This window comes from Portunus trituberculatus, chromosome 25, assembly GCF_017591435.1.
Source record: "Portunus trituberculatus isolate SZX2019 chromosome 25, ASM1759143v1, whole genome shotgun sequence".
NCBI lineage: Eukaryota > Metazoa > Arthropoda > Malacostraca > Decapoda > Portunidae > Portunus > Portunus trituberculatus.
The window spans coordinates 2,092,501-2,112,500 of NC_059279.1; the positions used below are offsets into that span (position 1 = coordinate 2,092,501).

Here is a 20,000-nt window from a genome sequence, read left to right on the forward strand (position 1 = left end):
CCTCAACCACAGCAGTTAATTACCTTACCTTCCCCAACCTGCTCCCCCCAACCTTCCCCAACCCTGATGCAGCGTCGCGTGTGTGTGTCTGACGCAGGGAAGAAAGAAAAAAAGAAGGAAGAAAAAATATATATTCCTTGTCATTTTATCTAAAGTTTGGACATCGGGCTGGTTGACTGACTGACTGACTGACTGACTGACTGACCCCCCCCCCCTCTTGTTTCCCATCACTTTTCCTTCTTGTTTTTACACGAAAGTGAAGGAGTGGAGGGGAATATGTGTGTGTGTGTGTGTGTGTGTGTGTGTGTGTGTGTGTGTGTGTGTGTGTGTGTGTGTGTGTGTGTGTGTGTGTGTGTGTGTGTGTGTGTGTGTGTGTCGACAGGTCGAGGTCAGATTTCGTGATGTATATATTTGTTCACACACACACACACACACACACACACACATGGAGGTATCCACGCAGAAAATGTGTAAATAAACAGACAGACGGACAAACAGACAGACAGACAATACTGTAGACGAATAAACAAACCCGACCAGACTAGACAACAGCGCGCCAGCAAGCCAGCAAGCGAGGCGTATATGGCTTAGCGCACTCCTCAAACACTTGCAGGGGAGCTGGTCTTGTTCTGCAGTGATGTAGACGACAGAGTAGAGACTGAGAACATATAGTATTAGTATTAAGGATATATAATAGATAGATAGATATAAAGTGGTGGATTTGATAGATACTATATAGTGATTATTCTCGGTATCTGTTATATTTTTACTCTATTTTGCCATTTCTTTCTTTTATTTATTCTATTCTAACCACTTGGAGGGAGGAAGTCGTGTTGTTTTGTGGTAATATAAATAGTAGTGATTATTTGTAAAGTTTTTTTTATTTATATTTTTAAACTATTCTTAAATTACCACCATTTTAGCAACTAAGAATTTTTGTCGCCACATTAATTTATCTTTCTTTTTATGCTATTTTTATTTGTTATTTTTTATATTTATTTATCTATTTATTTTCTTTGGTGTGGGGGGGGGGAAGAGTTGAGACTTCACTTTCTTTATTTTCACTTTAAAACACACAAGATCCAAAGTTTTCGGTCGCACACCCTCGACAAGAAGAGGGAGAAGTATATCAACAAATAAAAGTGTTTCAGATTAGATAAAAAAAAAGATTAGATAAAAAAAAAAAAAAAAAAAAAGATATCCAATAGTCTGAAAACCTTAGGCAATTTATGAAGGTGACCAATTTTCAAGACCACAAATAATGAAGTGGATTCTCATGAGTACTACTTCACTAATGTAAAGTTAATCCCTTCAGTACCATAACATTTCCTTATTCATTCTGCTAACTATTTGGTGATTTTCTACAGCTTCAGAAATTCATGTAGGGGATTAAATTACTGAAAACTGTGGCCATTAATCTTCTGACCTCCAAACACCCTTCCTAATGTCAATAAAACGGTCTAATCGTGCACAAATCGCAAGATAAAAATGTGTCCCATTATTGAGGAGGCTAAACCACTAACAGAATAATAAAAACATCCTTGGAGAGACTAATAACTTCCAATAAAAGCTCGTTCAGAGTAATTCAAGACGCTAAAACTTTAAAGAAAACAAACCCCAAAACCACAGGCTGATATATTAACTAGGCGCGTTCATGATGGATTTAACCCCTGCAATACTGAGACACATTTTTACCTTGCGATTTGTGTACGATCAGGCCATTTTATTGACATTAGGAAAGGTCTATGAAGGTCAGATGATTAATGGTCACAGTCTTCACTATTTTAACACAAGTTTCTGAAGCTGTATAAGATCACCAAATAGTAAGAAGCATGAATATGGAAACGTGCCATGGTTCTGAAGGGGTTAAAGAAATATATCCGTATCTTTTCTTTCCTCGTTTTCTTTTTAAGTGGGAGTCACTATCATTTTTCTTAACTTTCTTCGTTTTCTTCGTCTATTCTAAACAATCAAGGCGTCAAAATCATGTATCCACATTGTTTCCTTACTTCCTTCTTTCCTTTCTTTATCTATGCGGGGAAAACGAGCTAGGAACAACAGAAAGAGTATACAAAAAGGCCCACTTAGTTGCCAGTCCCCGTGCAGGTACTCGTAAAACTAACAAAATATTCTAAACAATGAAAGCATCAAAATCACGTTATTCACATTGTTTCCTTACTTCCTCCTTTCCTTTCCTTTATTTATGCGGGGAGATTTGGCCAAAAACAACAGAAAAAGTATACAAATAGGGCCCACTTAGTAGCCAGTTCCCGTGCAAGTCCTCGTAAAACGGCAATAAAACTAAAGAAAGGACGAGGAAGCGACGGATTGAGGTCAACTACTCTCAACCGGTGGTACGAAAACTGAAGGGTGCGAAAAGGGGAGTTTGGGGTACGACAGAGGGAGGGGGGGAGTCTCTGGGGTACAAGGAAATATTCAGGGTACGTCAGGGAAATGTTTTGGGGAAGTTTGAGGTAAGACAGGGGTGTTTTCTGGGGTACAAGGGAAGTTTATTTGAGAAGTTTGAGGTATGACAGGGATGTTTTTTGGGGAACAAGGAAATATTCAGGGTAAGTCAGGGAAATGTTTTAGAAATTCTAGGTGGAATTTGGGGGTACAAGGAAATAATCTAGGAAAGTTTGAGGTACAAGAAGGATGTTTTCGGGGTACAAGGAAATGATCTAGTTTGAGGTACGAGAAGGATGTTTTGGGGTACAAGGAAATAATCGGAGTACATAAGGAAATATACTGAAATTTCAAGCCGAATTTGTTAAGTCGGGAAAATTTTTGTCGGTTATTGGTTATCAAAATAGAAGAAAAATTGTATTTCCAAAAACAAAGAAAGGCTGAACAGAAAAACAAACTATCTAAACACCACTATCTCTCTCTCTCTCTCTCTCTCTCTCTCTCTCTCAAATTTGCTTTATATTTACCTATGACATTTTCTTCCTTTCTTTTTTCTCTTTCTTTTCTTTTCTTTTCTTTCTTCTTCTTCACAAGCTCACCAATAAAGCGTGGTGCGGAAACAAGTGGATGGAGGAGGAAGGGTGGGAGAGCAACTAAAACGTCAGTGTATCAAGTTACCATTTACCAGAAAACAAAACAAAACGAGAAGATAGACCATTTAACACGCTCTACACTCAAACTCGCCAGTGACTCTACCTCATCACTGCCTCATCACCACCTTCATCACTTAACTAACTCTGGAACTCCCTGCCTGCTCCTGTATTTCCATCTTCCTTCGACTTGACTTCCTTTAAGAGCGAGGTCTCAACACATTTGTCCCTGAATTTTGGTTAACTCGCTTGACTTATAGGAACAGACAATCAAGTGGGTCTTTTTTTTCCATTTTTGTTGCTCCTGGCCAATTGTCCGTCTTGCATAAAAAAATATTGATCTGCTATTATTTATCTATTTATTATCTTTATTATCTATTATTATTACCTATCTATTATTAATTCTGACCTAAATGAACTTGTATAGAAAAGATGATGAAAAGAATAGGGTGGATGCGCAGTAGGCTGTAATTACTGTACGTGTGTGTAGGCCTAACAGCTTTAATGCGTCTAAATTTCCTTCTCTAACCTAACCTGACCTAACCTAACAAAATTCGTATATAAAAACTTGACCAAACGTTATCACCTTCATTATCTGCCATCGTTATCTTGATTTAATCCCCACACAAAGCTTAATTGTTGTTTTATGGGTCTTAAAAGCCTTGCCGCCACCACCACCACCACCACTAAAGAGCTTGGGTTCGATTCTTGGGACAGGTCAGAGGTCATTTGGGCAAGTCTTCTATTCAAGTGTGTGGCCCGTGTTCATCTAGCAGTAATTAGGTACCTAGGACAGTATTCAGAGACAGCTCAGCGCCACACCTCCACTTTTTCAAAAGGCTTATGTTGAAGTGACAAGTTTTCGTGGGTGATTTTATGGTTCTAATGGCAAATGAACTAGATTAACTGCATTATTTACGGGAGAAATACCCTCAAAATTCAGCTTGTCAACTCTGTGTCCTTGGAAAATAGTCGTGGCGAGAGAGGGGAGCGTTTCAGAATACCGTCCCTGGCCTGGTATTCTCAGACATTTATACCCTCAGAAATTTAGCTTGTCAACTCTGTGTCCCTGCAAAATAGTCGTGGCGAGAGAGGGGAGCGTTTCAGAATTCTGTCCCTGGGCTGATATTCTCAAACATTTCTACGCTTCACCTCCAATCTTTCAAGTCTTTAAAGTTTACACGAGTTTTTAAGATGTTTTATGATTCTAGAGGCAGACTGACAAGATTTCTACATTATCAACTGGAAAAACACGCTTGAAAATCGCGCTTATCATCTCCGTGGCCTTGCAAAACAGTCGTGAAGGAGTTTTATTTCAGAATACTGTCCCTGGTGTAAGACGGAAGATGTGACAAGCTGGTGGGCAGGAGAAAAACTCCGTAACAAAGACACATGGGGTGGCCTGATCACCTCGGGCCTAGGTCACTATAATCTGTCTACTCTAAAATGGCTCCTGGATTGAAAATATATAGTAACTTATTGATAACGTCATTGATTTGATGCGAATAATACTTGTTTTTCTGTTGATCAACGCACTTATCACAAGGACAGCTCACGGTTTTCCTCAAGATCTGACAACCACGCATTCCCTGGGACACCATTCAAACCAAGACCCAGGAGCCACTTTAGAGCAGAGACTAAAGGCTTATCTGGCGGTATAAATATCTGCCGCGCATTAAATGTCAGATGCCACCGTGGGGGTTCCGTAGACTTAAGATGTATGAACGTTAGCAGAAGTATGTGTAAGTAGGATAATGTGTAGAATGTTCAGTCCTGTACGACCTGCCCTTTCAAATAAACCGAAATATTATCATTGTTACTACTACTACTACTACTACTACCATCACCACCGCCACCACCACCACCACCACCAAAACAATTCAACACCGGAACATGATCAATAAAAAGGGTGCCGGAAGGAAGTGGCAGGAGAGAGAGAGAGAGAGAGAGAGAGAGAGAGAGAGAGAGAGAGAGAGAGAGAGAGAGAGAGAGAGAGAGAGAGAGAGGAAGTAAAAAAAAAAAGCGTAGTTACACCCACCAAACACTCCTAATTCTCTCTCTCTCTCTCTCTCTCTCTCTCTCTCTCTCTCTCTCTCTCTCTCTCTCTCTCTCTAACACAAGGCCGGACATTTTGGAAGTGTAGTGGGGGCAAGCACGAACACAATATATCATAACGTGAAAAATATTGCTCGTATAAAATCATTACAAGCACTGATGAGGGAAGGAAGGTGAAGAGAAGTGGGAGAGGGAAGGGGAAGAGGAGGGAGGGGAGAGGGATGGCGGGGCAGGGGGTTCATAGGACGTGGGGGGTGGGGAGGATGTAATAGGGAGCTGCGTGTTATTCAATGTTGCCATATCAAGTCATTCCTTTTGTAGTGAGATGAATTTAGAGAGAAGTGAAGGAAAATGATGAGAGGAGACAGTTACGTGACATTGAACGTGATTACTCTCAGCGAGGCGGACAAAAAAAAGTACACAAGAAATTAAAAGTGAAACGTAACTTAAATATCTAAATACGCGAGGAAAGAAATAAGATAAAGATGAAATAACTATACAATTCAACTTTCTTTAATTCAATAACTACTTAAGGAGATAAATGAACTAAAAATAATACAATCTAACCCTCAAATTAAATCAGTACGCAATGAAAGAAATAAGATAAAGATAAGACGAAATGCCTATACAATTTAACTAATTAAATAAATAGAGAGAAATTGAAGAAAAATAAGATGAAATAACAATCCAATTTAACCTTCTCGAATTAAAAAGTACGTAAGGTATGAAATAAGATAAAAAGATAAAATAACTGACATAACCCTTTTGATTTAAATAAGTATAGATAAGGAAGGAAATGAGATAGGTTGAAGTAACTAATCTAACGCTTTACTAATTAAATAAATAAGGAAGGAAGGAATTAAGATAGAAATAAGATAATAATCTAACCCTTCCCTCCTTTCCTAAACTGTCTGAGTGTCAAGAGAACACCCTGAAGGGAACACAGCCACTCTGGCACTGTAGTCACCGGAGGCTCAGCTAATCCAAACCGTCTATCATAGTTAGCGTAGTTACCAAACCAACCTCACGTAGATGTAAATGAATGGATAAATAAATAAATAATAAAATAAATAAATAGATAAATAAAAGGTCTATCGTGGTCCAGTGTAACTCCAGCGCTTTATTGTTCGTTTATTTTCCTTCCAGACAATTACCTAAATAAGTAAATTAGTGAAATAATAGTAGTGATAAAATAAAGGAAAGGTAGAAAAAATTGTATAGGCGACGGTGGAAAACATCATTAGCTTGACCTGCATCATCCACCTCACGTAACAGATTAACACCAATCACTTCCTCTCAGAATTAACTACAACACTGGAAAATTCGCCTCAACTGCAACTCTAGCCACAATACACGACAGACTTCAAAACAGACTGGAAACACTATCATCCATCTCCCTCAACACTTTCATGGCAGTCAAACCAATCACTTCCTCTCAGAATTAACACCACCACTGCGAAGCTCAACTCAGTAGTAGTCACCTGCCGCCCGGTGGAATACTCCAGGAGAGGTACTTACGGGGATGTAGGCAGTGCTGCAGACTGAGTGATTCCCCGTGTCCTCTCTTCCCGGTTCCCTTTGTGGTCTCATTTATACAATTGAGCAGCTGCAGCCTGCCCTCTAAAGACAACTTCTACTACTTCCTACACTACACTACAACACCTTACACTTTTACACTCTCTTCAAATCAAAATTTAATAATGGCTTCACCACGCCCTGCCTCGGAGTCCCCCTCTGGGGAGGGGACCATAAATGTCCCCAGGTCGGACTGCCCTCTGCTGTCGACCTTGGGTGTCTTGACACTTCATCTAATACTTTCACTATCAATTTCTGCAACATTCGTGGCCTTCGTTCTAATTTTCAATCTGTGGAACACCACCTCTCCTCTACTAAACCTCATCTTCTCTTCCTAACTGAAACACAGTTGTCTGTGACTACTGACAGCAGCCCTTTTCTGTTCCCTCCTACTTGCTCTATCCTCATTTTCAATCCAAAGCTGGATGTTGCGCATACGTGCGTAACGACACCACTTGCTCTCGTGCCCACAATCTTGAATCTTCAGAATTTTCTACCATCTGGCTAAGACTTCAATGTCACTCTCTAACTAAATTCATCTGTGCTGTATACCTCTCACCTAATTCCTCTGACTATGTAAAATTCTTTGACTATTTGACTTCCAAGGTGGAGCACATCTTATCTCACTTTCCTTTTGCTGAGATCTCCATTTTAGGGATTTCAATGTTCACCACCAGCTTTGGCTTTCATCTTCTTTCACTGACCAACCTGGTGAACAAACCTTCAACTTTGCTATCCTTCATGACCTAGAGCAGCTAGTGCAGTTCCCTACCCGTATTCCTGACCGCCTTGGAGACACGCCCAACATTCTTGATCTTTTCCTAACCTCCAACCCTTCTGCTTACTCTGTTAAACTTTCCTCTCCGTTGGGCTCCTCCGACCACAATCTAATTTCCGTTACCTGTTCTATCACTCCAGTGCAGCCTCAGGACCCGCCTAAGCGGAGGTGCTTCTGGCATTTTAACTCTGCTAAGTGGGAGGAACTAAGGCAGTACTATTCTGATTTCCTTGGGATGATTATTGTTTTCATGTCAGAGATCCTTCTCTTTGTGCCGAGCGCATAACAGAGGTGATTATCTCTGGCATGGAGCTATACATTCCTCATACTTTCTCTAACCCTAAAGCTAAAAAGCCTTGGTTTAACTCTGCTTGTTCTCGTGCTGTCAATGATAGAGAGGCGGCTCACAAACGGTTCCGTAGCCATCCAACTGCTGAAACTCATGCCCTATATATTTCTGCCCGTAATCATGCCAAATCTATTCTCCAACTTACTAAAACTCTTTCATCAATAGAAAATGTCAAAGTCTTTCCAATTCTAACTCCTCTCGAGATTTCTGGCATCTAGCCAATAATATCTCTAACAACTTTACTTCTTCGTCTTTCCCTCCTTTACTTCATCCAGATGGCTCTACAGCTGTCTCTTCTTTTCTAAAGCTGAACTCTTCGCTCAAACCTTTGCTACCAACTCAACTTTGGATGATTCTGGGCATATTCCTCCTACTCCTCCACCCTCTGACTACTTCATCCCTAAAATTAAAATTCTTTATAAAGACGTTTTCCTGGCCCTCTCTGGCCTTGATTCTCGGAAGGCTTACGGTCCGGATGGAGTCCCTCCTGTTGTTCTCAAAAACTGTGCTTCCGAACTCGCTCACTGCCTGGTCAAACTCTTTCATCTGTGTCTCTCTACTTCTATTTATCCTTCTTGCTGGAAGTTTGCTCACATTCAACCTGTCCCTAAAAAAGGTGACCACTCCAATCCTTCTAACTACCGCCCTATAGCTTTGATTTCCTGCCTTTCTAAAGCCTTTGAGTCTATCCTTAATAGGAAGATAATGAGGCATCTATCAGCTCACAACCTTCTCTCTGATTGCCAGTATGGTTTCCGTAAAGGCAGATCTACTGGTGATCTTCTTACTTTCCTAACTGAATCTTGGTCATCCTCTTTAGGGACTTCGGTGAAACCTTTGCTGTCGGCCTTGACATATCGAAAGCCTTCGATAGAGTCTGGCACAAATCTTTAATTTCTAAACTACCCTCCTACGGATTCTATCCTTCTCTCTGTACCTTCATCTCCAGTTTCCTTTCCGATCGTTCTATTGCTGCTGTAGTAGACGGTCACTGTTCTTCCCTAAAACTATCAACAGTGGTGTTCCACAGGGTTCTGTCCTATCACCCACTCTCTTTCTATTATTCATCAATGATCTCCTAAATCTGACTCAATGCCCTATCCACTCCTATGCTGATGATACCACCTTGCATTATTCAACAGCGTTCAACAGACGCCCAACCCAACAACAATTAAATGACTCAAGGCGAGATGCTATAGGACGCCTAACTTCTGATCTTTCACTTGTTTCTGATTGGGGCAGAGAAAACCTGGTTTTGTTCAATGCCTCAAAACTCAATTTCTACAACTATCTACTCGACATAACCTTCCAGACAACTATCCTCTCTTCTTCAATAACACTCAACTTCCCTCTCCTCTACATTAAACACACTCGGTCTATCCTTCACTAAAAATCTAAACTGGAAATTTCACATCTCTACTCTTGCTAAATCAGCTTCCAAGAAGTTAGGTGTCCTATGGCGTCTTCGTCCATTTTCTCTCCCTCCCAGCTGCTTGCTCTGTACAGGGCCTTATCCGCCCGTGTATGGAGTATGGCTCTCATGTCTGGGGGATCCACACACAGCTTTACTAAACAAGGTGGAATCTAAAGCTTTTCGTCTTATCAACTCTTCTCCTCTAACTGACTGTCTTGATTCTTTAAGTCACCGCCGCAATGTTGCATCTTTATCTGTCTTCTACCGCTGTTTTCATGCTGTCTGCTCTTCTGAACTTGCTAACTGCATGCCTTCCCCTCCTGCGGCCTCGCTGCACAAGACTCTCTACTTCTTCTCATCCCTATTCTGTCCATCTTCCTAATGCAAGAGTTAACCAGTATCTTCACTCCTTCATTCCCTACACTGGTAAACTCTGGAACTCTCTACCTGTGTCTGTATTTCCACCTGCCTATGACTTAAACTCTTTCAAAAGAGGAGTGTCAAGACACCTCTTACGTTAACTGGACCCTCCTTTTAGATTTTTTGTTTTTCTTTCTCCTACTTTCCTCTTAACAGGGCCTGGCAACCAGCGGGATTTTTTTTTCCAACACTTTGTTTTCCCTTGGCCAGTGCCCTTGTAATGTAAAAAAAAAAAAAAAAAAAAAAAAAAAAATATCAGTACTGCTGCATGTCTCGCCACAAAACACGACATCACAGCAACACGGGAAACACTGTATTTATTATCTACCTCACGTAGTAACTATCTACCTGTCAAACCAATCAACACAGGAAAGTTCAACTCAAATACCATTACCGCTATAACTCTCGCCACAATACACGATAGACTTCAAACCACAGACTGGAAACACTGTATTACCCATCTACCGTAATACTCTTGTAGCAGTCAAACCAATCACTTCCTCTCAGAATTAACAATAACACCGGGAAGGTCGCTTCAAATACCACTAATGCTGCAACTCTCGCCACAGACTTCAAAAGACGGGAAACACTATTAACCACCTCCAACACTCTTCTAGTACGCAAACCAATCACTTCCTCTAACAATTTACTACAACACAAGGAAGCTCGTCTCAAAAATCACTACTGCTGCAATTCTCACCACAATACACGCCATAGACTGCACAATTTAGAGGGAAAACAATTAATGTATTCTTCACCTTCCTTAAGACCCTTCTGGCAGTCAAACAAATCACTTCCTCTCAGAATTAATTACAACCCTGGAAATCTGACCTCAAATATCACTAGTGCTATAACTCTCGCCACAACACACGACAGACTTCACAATATAGACAGGAAGCACTCACCACGTACACACCAGGCGACGCAGGGACGTGGAAGGGCAGACCAGGCAGGGTGATGTGATGTGGCGTGGCGTGGCGTGGCGTGGCGCAGCAGAGCCATCTAGCGGCGGTCTGGCAAGGGGGGAGTTCATGAAAAGTGAGAAGAAAATCAAATACGAAATGAATTATAGTGAAGTTACAATATTGATGTTTAGGATTATAATAAAATACAAATATCAATGACTTCCACTACGCTTTTAAATATATTAGTATGAGATTATAATACATGAATAGAGTGAATCATACGAGACCAAGTGCTTCGTTTTAGGGGTTCATTCTCAAACGTCTCAGTGTTTCAGTTCATCTACTTTCAAACAGACTGTAGTGTAGTGAATATCAACTTTCAATGGTGTTCTGATGATTCTAGTGATACTTTTCATACGAATTCTACATCATCGAGTACAAAACACTAATGAGAACCCGATTATATTATCTATATGGCTTGGAAAAATAATACTACAGAGATCTGGAGATATTAACCCCTTCAGTACCATGACGCGTTTCCATATTCATTCTGCTTACTACTTGGTGATTTAATACAGCTTGAGAAATTAGAATAGTGAAGACTGTGGCCATTAATCTTCTGACCTTCATAGAACCTTCCTAATGTAGATAAAATCATTTAATCGTACACAAATCTCGAGGTAAAAATGTGTCCCAGTACTGAAGGAGTTAAAGACCGTCATAGGACTACGAACTATATTTTCTAAAAACTTCTGCGCCGCACCTCCACTACACTCAAAGGCTCGGGTTGAAGTTACGCTCGTTTTAATCCATTGACTGTCATTTGGTACACCTTTCCTTAATTACCAGTCACTCTGAGACGTCTTTACTTGTCCTGCAGCCACATCCGACCTTTGAACTGAGAAGAAATTGCAAAATGTATCCTTTTTCATAGGTAACTTTCCTGTAGACGCTTATAAAACACTTCACACATTGCTTATGGTGCTGCTAAATGTTTCGTGCTGTAATGAAAGGGGTAAAGGCTGTTTTTATACTTCTAGCGGCAGATTAACAAAATTTCTACATTATTAACAGGGGAAACACTCTTGAGAACCCAGCTAATAACTTTCTGTGGCCTTTGAAAATACTTATGATGAGAGTGAAGCATTTCAGAAAGCGTGTGTCATTCTCACTCATTTTGAAATAGAATCAGTGTCGTGGGCGTAGCGTGGGTGTAGCGTGGATCTAATACCATGTGCTGCAAGGAAACAATGTGTACTAAGCATATATCAGTGTCCCTGCGTGTGTGTGTGTAGTTTGCCCCCTTTATCACCGAGCTTAATTCAAGGGAACATGACAAGAACCCAATACTCAAGTGAAGCTTCGAACGAGTGACTTGAAGCGTCCTCCTGGCGGCCCTAATTCTGCCGGCATGAATCACGGGGCAGTTTACAATTTTAGGAGCCTCGGGGAATGCGGGGGAGGCTAATGAGTCTCGCCACACGTGATGCACAGACAGACAGAACCAGTGAAGGAAGGGCACGGCAGCTGTACCAGGCGGTTTCATAGAGGGACTGCCACGTGTAGGTCTGACGATTGTATGCTGGGAAATGCGCCATATGACCCTGAGTGTTGTGGCGCCTTACCTGTCACTCACTCACTCACTCCAATTTTTCTTATGTAATTGATTAGCTGATTTGAAACTAAAAAGCCGCGAGAACTTTATGTAAAACTGACGCCATATTTAATCAGAAAATGAACAACAAAGCCACTTAACCACTTTAATACTGGGACGCAGTTTTACCTTGAGATTTGTGTACGATTAGACCATTTTATTGACATTAGGAAGGGTCTATGGGGGGTCAGAAAATTAGTGGATCACAGTCTTCACTAGCTTAATCTCTCCACACATAAGTCTCCGAAGCTGTACAAAATCACCAAATAGTAAGCAGAATGAATATGGAAACGCGTCATGGTACTGAAAGGATTAATATTAACAAAATGAATGATGAAATAAAACATTGATAATCAGAAAGTCAGCAACAAAACATTCACTTATATTAACAACATGAACGATACAATAAAACAACGAAAATCCGAAACTTAGAAATAAAACGTTCACTAAAGTTTATTACGAATAATAAATAAATAAATAAATGAAGAAAGAAAGAAAGATAAAAATAAATAAATAAAAAAACAACTTATTAATAACACTATCAATAACAAAGAATCAAATAAAAAAACAGGCTAAAACAAAGGCCTTCCTTCACCTTCATCCTGGAAAAAAAAAAAATAAATAAATAAATAATACGATTAGATAAGAAAACAAAATGCATGTGAGTTGTTCAGTATCTATTCTCACTCGCTTTGTTCTCTTATCGCGACAGCTCTCAAAGGCACAGTGATGATAAGTCCTATTTCAACTACTAATGAAGAAAACTCGTTGCTAAAAGTATCAACAAAATTCCCACATTATCAACAGGAGAAACACTCATAACAACTCGGCTAATCATAGAGGTAACTTTCAAAACTGCCACGTTAATCTGCCTTTAGTCTATAACTTTTTAACATATTTTTGCATTTCACACTCTCTCTCTCTCTCTCATATTTTCTCCCTCCAAGCACATAAATTTTAATATTTTCAAAGGCACAGTAATGATTCGTGGGGTTTCTATGTAAGCTTTTAACTATTAACGAATCAGACACGTTGTTATCACCAGATCAAGAGAGCCATCTTTCAAAACTGCCACGTTATTCCGCCTTTAATCAGTAGCTTTTCACACATGGTTTGCATTTCACATTCTTGTATAATTCGGAACTCAAGAAATCACTCCTACTCTCTCTCTCTCTCTCTCTCTCTCTCTCTCTCTCTCTCTCTCTCTCTCTCTCTCTCTCTCTCTCTCTCTCTCTCTCTTATTTTCTGCCTCCAACCACACAATTCTTCACACTTTCAAAGACACAGTGGAGATAAATCGGGTTTCCATGGCAGCTTCTACACTCTCAAAACAAATGGCTGCAGAAAGGGTGTACCATTTAGCGATGAAATAGTGTTACCATTATTCTACCCTTACAAATGTACCCAAACAAATGTACCCTTTCTGTATCCCAAATGTACCCTTTTTTTTTAATCCCAAATGTACTACTAATAAACCAGACGCGTTCCTAAATTATCACCAGAAAAACCGAGGCACCTTTGAAGACTGCTGTTATTTTGCCTTTAATGAACAACTTTTCAGGCATCGTTATGCATTTCACACTCTTGTATAATTCGATATTAAAGAAAAACGCTCCTATTCTCTCTCTCTCTCTCTCTCTCTCTCTCTCTGCCTCCACGTACACAATTTTCACGGTACGGTGGATGTTGACGTCTTCACTGCGATATGCAACAGTTCACAACACTAAAGGAAAGGATTAGAACTTTCAACACAACGTACAGGAAAGAATACGAGAATGACGAGATTAAAAAAGAAGGGAAACACATACACGAGAAATGAATGGAGGGAAAGGAAAGAGGGAAAGAGGGAAACAGAGACAAGACACATATCACCCCTTAGAAAAAAAAAAAATACAGACGAGATATGAATGGAGGGAAAGGAAAGAGGGAAAGAGGGAAACAGAGACAAGACACATATCACCCCTTAGAAAAGAAAGAAAACACATACACGAGAAATAATAGAGAGAGAGAGAGAGAAACAGAGAGAAGACACATATCACCCCTTAACCACTTCAATACGGAGACGCATTTTTACCGTGATTTTTGTGTATGATTAGACGATTTCATTTGCATTAGAAAGTGTCTATGGAGGTCAAAAGATTAATAGCCAGAGTCGTTACTATTCTAATCCTAACAAATGTTTTTAAAGCTGTATAAAATCGCCAAAATAGTAACCAGAATGAATATGAAAACGTGTCATGGCACTGAAGGGTTAAAAGGAAAGAAAACAGCTCAAAATTTTGCCGATGTCAGGAGGAGACGTGTGATTATCTATAATTTCAAAGGATACCAGAATATCGCACTGACCCCGAGCTGAAATAAATATTATCACAAGCAGGAATTACCGGACGCAAATATTACCTCAGTCTGCATCCGGAAGTTCGGGTTAAGAAGCTCTCTGGTTTTCAAGACAGTTTCTCCTTTTAATAAACTAGAAATCTTGCCAATCTATCACCAGAACCATAAAAACACTCCTAAAAACACGAGTATCTTCAAGTAGAGCCTTTGGAAAGCAGTGGAGGTGAGAGAGCAAAGCGTTTCAGAATATAAGCCTTAAAGCAATCTGGAGTGTGGATGGACATGGTGTTTCCCCCGCCGTGGTTACTCGCCCTTGTAGTCCTGCCGTTGCATCTGTCACCCGGCCACACTTGAATTCCATGCCACAGCTAAACAACGCCTCAAAATGTGTAGGTGTATAATAATTTCCTCTGAGAATAGCCTGTACACACACCTCTGCTAGCATCCGCAGACACACATAAGGAACTGTGACTCTCTGTGAAGAAGAAGAAGAAGAAGAAGAAGAAGAAGAAGAAGAAGAAGAAGAAGAAGAAGAAGAAGAAGAAAAAAGAATAAGAAGAAAAAGAAAAGACGACGAAGAAGAAGAAGAAAAAAGAAGAAAAATAAAAGAAGAAGAAGAAGAAGAAGAAGAAGAAGAAGAAGAAGAAGAAGAAGACTGACTTATTTCTACCTCCTGCGTCTGTTGGGAGCGGGAAGGGCGTGGCGGGCGGAGGAGGAAGTGCAGCAGAATTTTTTGTTTTTATTGAGTTATGGCATCGCGGGAAAGGTCAGGAGGCGCCGGGCAGGAAGAAGAGGACTAGGGAAAGACTCTCCTGGTGGTGGTGGTGGTTTTTTCAAGGGAGAAAGAAGAGGAGGATGAGGAATAATTAAAAGGTGAAAAGGCCACTAATGATAAAGAATAGGAAATGGAAGAGGTAGATGGAAAGAGGAGAAGAGAAAGAAAAGTAGAAAAAAGAGAAGGCCGACGAGAGAGGAGTTAAGAGATGAAAGACTAGGAAGAAAAAAAAAAAAACACACACACACACACACAGAGAGAGAGAGAGAGAGAGAGAGAGAGAGAGAGAGAGAGAGAGAGAGAGAGAGAGAGAGAGAGAGAGAGAGAGAGAGAGAGAGAGATACCATAGAAGATAAAATAACAGAGACACCCTTGCTAAGTGAAACGTATATACAAGTAGCAACAGAAAACGTGCAGTGTTGGACTCAAAACATGACAACATCAGCACGCTCATGAATTAATCTTACTTTCTGACCTTGAGCGTTATCCGTCAAGAAGTGCCGAGAATAAATATTAAAGAGCTGCGTTCACTAATTGATTAGACTAACATGACTTCTTGAACTAATAAAATGAAGTACATGCTAAGAGTGTAATGCTTTCCACTTCAGTACTGGGACACATTTTCAAGATATGTACGATTAGACCATTTTATTGACATTAGGAAGGGTCTATGAAAGTCAGAAGATTAATGGCTACAGTTTTCACTATTTCAATCCCCCACATGAGTTTCAGAAGCTGTATAAAATCACCAAATAGTAACCAGAATGAATATGGAAACGCGTCATGGTACTGAAGGAGTTATGATTCTTAAGGTGTAGTCTAGAATCGCCACTTTCTTCCTCCTCCTTCCTTCAATCTCTCTAATCTAACCTAACCTAATAGCAACCAGAATGAATATAGAAATGCGTCATTGTACTGAAGGGTTTAAAAAGACGACATTGACAAGAGAAGTGGTCGTTTTCTTCATCTTATTTCACTTTTATTTCATCCTCTTGGTGAATGACTCGGCACAAACAACTTGCTTACTGAGTCCATTCCATTTATCACCAACTCTATTTGAGAACCAATTTCCTTCTTGACCTTAAATTTCCCAACCATGATTTATTTTTTCTTCTCTCTGCCCTACACCTTCCCTCCTCCTATAGTCCACACACCACCTCATCCTCTACCTTTCATTCACCTTTCCCATACACACTGCCTCATCCCCTACCTTTCCCTCCCCCCTACTCTATCCCTATCCACATTTCCCCACCATACACACTCATCCCCTACCTTTTACCCTCCCCCCTACTAACTATTTCCCTATTCATTCCTTTGATATTTCTTTTACCTTTCCCCTACACGCAGTCTCATCCCCTACCTTTTCTCCTGCACGCTGACTTATTCACTACCCTTCGCCTTCCACATTCCCCCCCCCCCCCATACACACTGCCTCGTCCCCTACCCTTTACCCTCCACCCTACAAACTATTACCCTATTCCCACAGTTATGGAGTTGAAATAGTACAGAACAAATACTTCAAGTCTATAATTGTGGGTTTACTAACGAGTTTATATTAATGATAGTGTGATATTTCATTCCCATTATCACCCTATTCATTCCTTTAATATTTCTTTTTTTTCTTTCTTCACTCTCTTCAGTCAAATCAACGAATTTCTTCACCTGTATAGTTTCAGTGTGTTTCCGTCTCTCTGTTATCTCTCTTATCAATTTTCCTTTCACTGTTTCATTCTAGAATCATATAGGTATTTTGTTTTCCTCCATCCTCATCCTCCTCTATCCTTTCTTCTTCTCTTCATATTTTTATTTTCTTTCCTCATCATCATTCCTCTCTACTTCATTCCCTACCTTACTTCTTATCCTTCCTCCCCTTTACAGTCTACACACCACCTCATCCTCTGCCATTTACCCTACTCTTCCTTACCCATTCCCCTTCACCTTCCATCTTAATCTACCCAGCCTCATTACCTACCTTACCCGTTCAACCACTGCTACTACCACCATCACTACCATCATGACCACTACCAGCACTACTACTACTACTATTACCACCACCACCAGCACCACCACGAGTAATCACCATCATTAACCCATCACCACCATCACTACCTCATTCCCTACTCCCTACAGGCTTAGCAAGGGAGACCGAGACAACACATGGGGCCTGACTTGAACGCTAAGGTCGATAGAGGGCAAAGCGATCAGAGCCAATCAGAATAATGTGTGTATAATCCATCAGCTAATGCATCGCTGTCGTTCGGGAATCAATCGCAAGGGGGTGAAAGTCAATTCAAACCCGCTTGTTATCCATTTGCGAGTCTCTTTACAGGTTTAAATAGCAGGAGTATTGGGGTTAGAATGTATGTGGATTCAAATAGCGTGGGTGATTTGTAAATTGTGGGGGTATAAATAGATTCATTTAAGTGATTAGCTTGAATGAATGCGGGGGTTGTTTTTTGTGGTAATGTTTAAAATGGTTTTATCAAATCTTCTTGGCATTGAGAGTAATTAGATTATATTGTGGTAATGAGAGAGAGAGAGAGAGAGAGAGAGAGAGAGAGAGAGAGAGAGAGAGAGAGAGAGAGAGAGAGAGAGAGAGAGAGAGAGAGAGAGAGAGAGAGAGAGAGAGAGAGAGAGAGAGAGTGAGTGAGTGAGTGAGTGAGTGAGTGAGTGAGTGAGTGAGTGAGTGAGTGAGTGAGTGAGAGAGAGAGAGAGAGAGAGAGAGAGAGAGAGAGAGAGAGAGAGAGAGAGAGAGAGAGAGAGAGAGAGAGAGAGAGAGAGAGAGAGAGTCACATTGTACTCTGCTTTTTATAACTTTTCTTAATTTATCCTCTTTATTCATTATTAACTCACTCACTCACTCTCTCTCTCTTGCTATTTGAACACCATTATTTTCTTCCTCCTCTTCTTAAACTTTTCCCATAAACGTCCTTCACATTTTCCCTCCATCTACTTTTCTTCCTCCTCTTCTTCTTATCCTTTATTTCACTACTTTTCATTCACTATTTCAACCTCCTCCTCCTCCTCCTCCTCCTCTTCCTACTTCATCCTCTTCTTTCTCTTTCTTTTCCTTTTCTTCTTTTATTCTACCCTATCACCTCTTACTCTTCCTTCTCCTATTCCCTCCTCCACCTATTCCTCCTCCTCTCCACCTCTCCACCTTCTCCTCTTAGTGAGTGAAACACTCCACCCACTTGTTCAATACTTAATTACGTCCACAGCACGCTTCCACTCATCCGTCTGGTGAGGGGAGACTGAGGGGAGTGTGAGGGGGAAGTGAGGGGAAAGTGAGGGGAAGTGAGAAAGGTCATTAATCAGTCAAAAGAAAATGGGGTCAAGAGAGTTCACTTGTTAACTATTTTTGGGGGGTGGGGGTGGTGTTGGGGAGGGGAGTTTGGGTGGGGGGGCACTGGTACTTCCTTCCTCCACGTGTTTGGTATTAATTGATTTTTTTTCGTGTACTTTCGTGGTTGTTTGGTTGTGTACTCTCTCTCTCTCTCTCTCTCTCTCTCTCTCTCTCTCTCTCTCTCTCTCTCTCTCTTCACGACTATTATTATCGTTCATCATTTTTTTCACCAATATTTTTTTATTATGACCACCACCAGCACCACCACCACCACCACCACCACCACCACTACACTACTACTAGAACTGCTACCACTATCACCACCACTACTACCACTACCACCACCACCACTATCACTATCATCACGACCACTACCACTACCACTACTACTACCATCACCACCACCACTGCTACCACCACCACCACCGTCTATACATCACTGCAGTCACCACGACCATTACACTACGGTCACCACCACTAGTAATCATCATCATTAGCCCATCACCACCATCATCATCACCACCACCACCACCACCACCACCACCACTTTGCATGACACCACCGAGTGAGGTCGCACGCACACACACACACACACACACACACACACACACACACACACACACACCACCCATTCAAGACTCCTATCATCTCCCCTTGTCTTCCCTATCATCCTTTTTTTATTTCCCCATCATCATCTTCCACTCTTCCACATCCCTCCCTCCCCCTCCCCATCCTCTCCAAGCCCCACCCATCACCTTGGCCACCCCTTCCTTACATTCATTTCACCCACAAAACAAATCAACACTCCCCATTCCACCCATCACCTCCCCTCACTTCCCTTCCTTCTTTCCTCCCTCCCTTCCTCCATTCTCTCCTCTATTCCCTCCCCATCTTCTCCTATATTCCCTTCCTTCATTTCCCCATTCCTTCCCTATCTTCTCTTCTATTCCCTTCCTTCCCCATCTTCTCCTCTATTCCCTGCCATCCTCTTCCCATTATCTCCCCATCTCTTTCGCTATTCCATCTCCTTCCTTCATCTCCTTCCCTCCCTACTCCCATTCCCCACAAATCTTTCTCTATTCTCACCATCTCCTCCTCTATTTCTTCCTCTTCCTTCCTTCATTCCCCTCCCAATCTCTTTTTCTATTCCTTCCCCTCTCTTTCTCTATTCCCTTCCCTCCCCTCCCAGTCCCTTCCCCTTACAAGTCCCATCCGTATCTCGTCACAGTTGTCATTTCCCGCGAGTTTCATGTCCGTCTATTCTCGTAATCATTGTAACATATTTGTTTTCTTTCTTTTCCTCTCTGGCCTTCGCTGTTGCTATATTGAGATGAGA

General features: G+C 41.0%; 1 protein-coding gene and 1 long non-coding RNA gene across 6 annotated transcripts in view; one reads left to right on the top strand and one right to left on the bottom strand.

Annotated features, from left to right (window-relative positions):
- The window catches only part of LOC123508595, a 50,685-nt gene extending 38,841 nt beyond the window's left edge, over nucleotides 1–11,844 (bottom strand). For 2 of the 3 annotated variants that reach the window (XR_006675968.1, XR_006675970.1), the window contains exon 1: nucleotides 10,553–11,105. This is a non-coding gene — a long non-coding RNA (uncharacterized LOC123508595). Of the gene's footprint in view, nucleotides 1–10,552 lie in introns of all 3 variants that reach the window. The other variant, XR_006675969.1, reaches the window with a different exon arrangement.
- Nucleotides 1–20,000, top strand: part of LOC123508593 — a 55,487-nt gene that overhangs the window by 4,564 nt on the left and 30,923 nt on the right. The gene's annotated exons all lie outside the window — the stretch shown is intronic.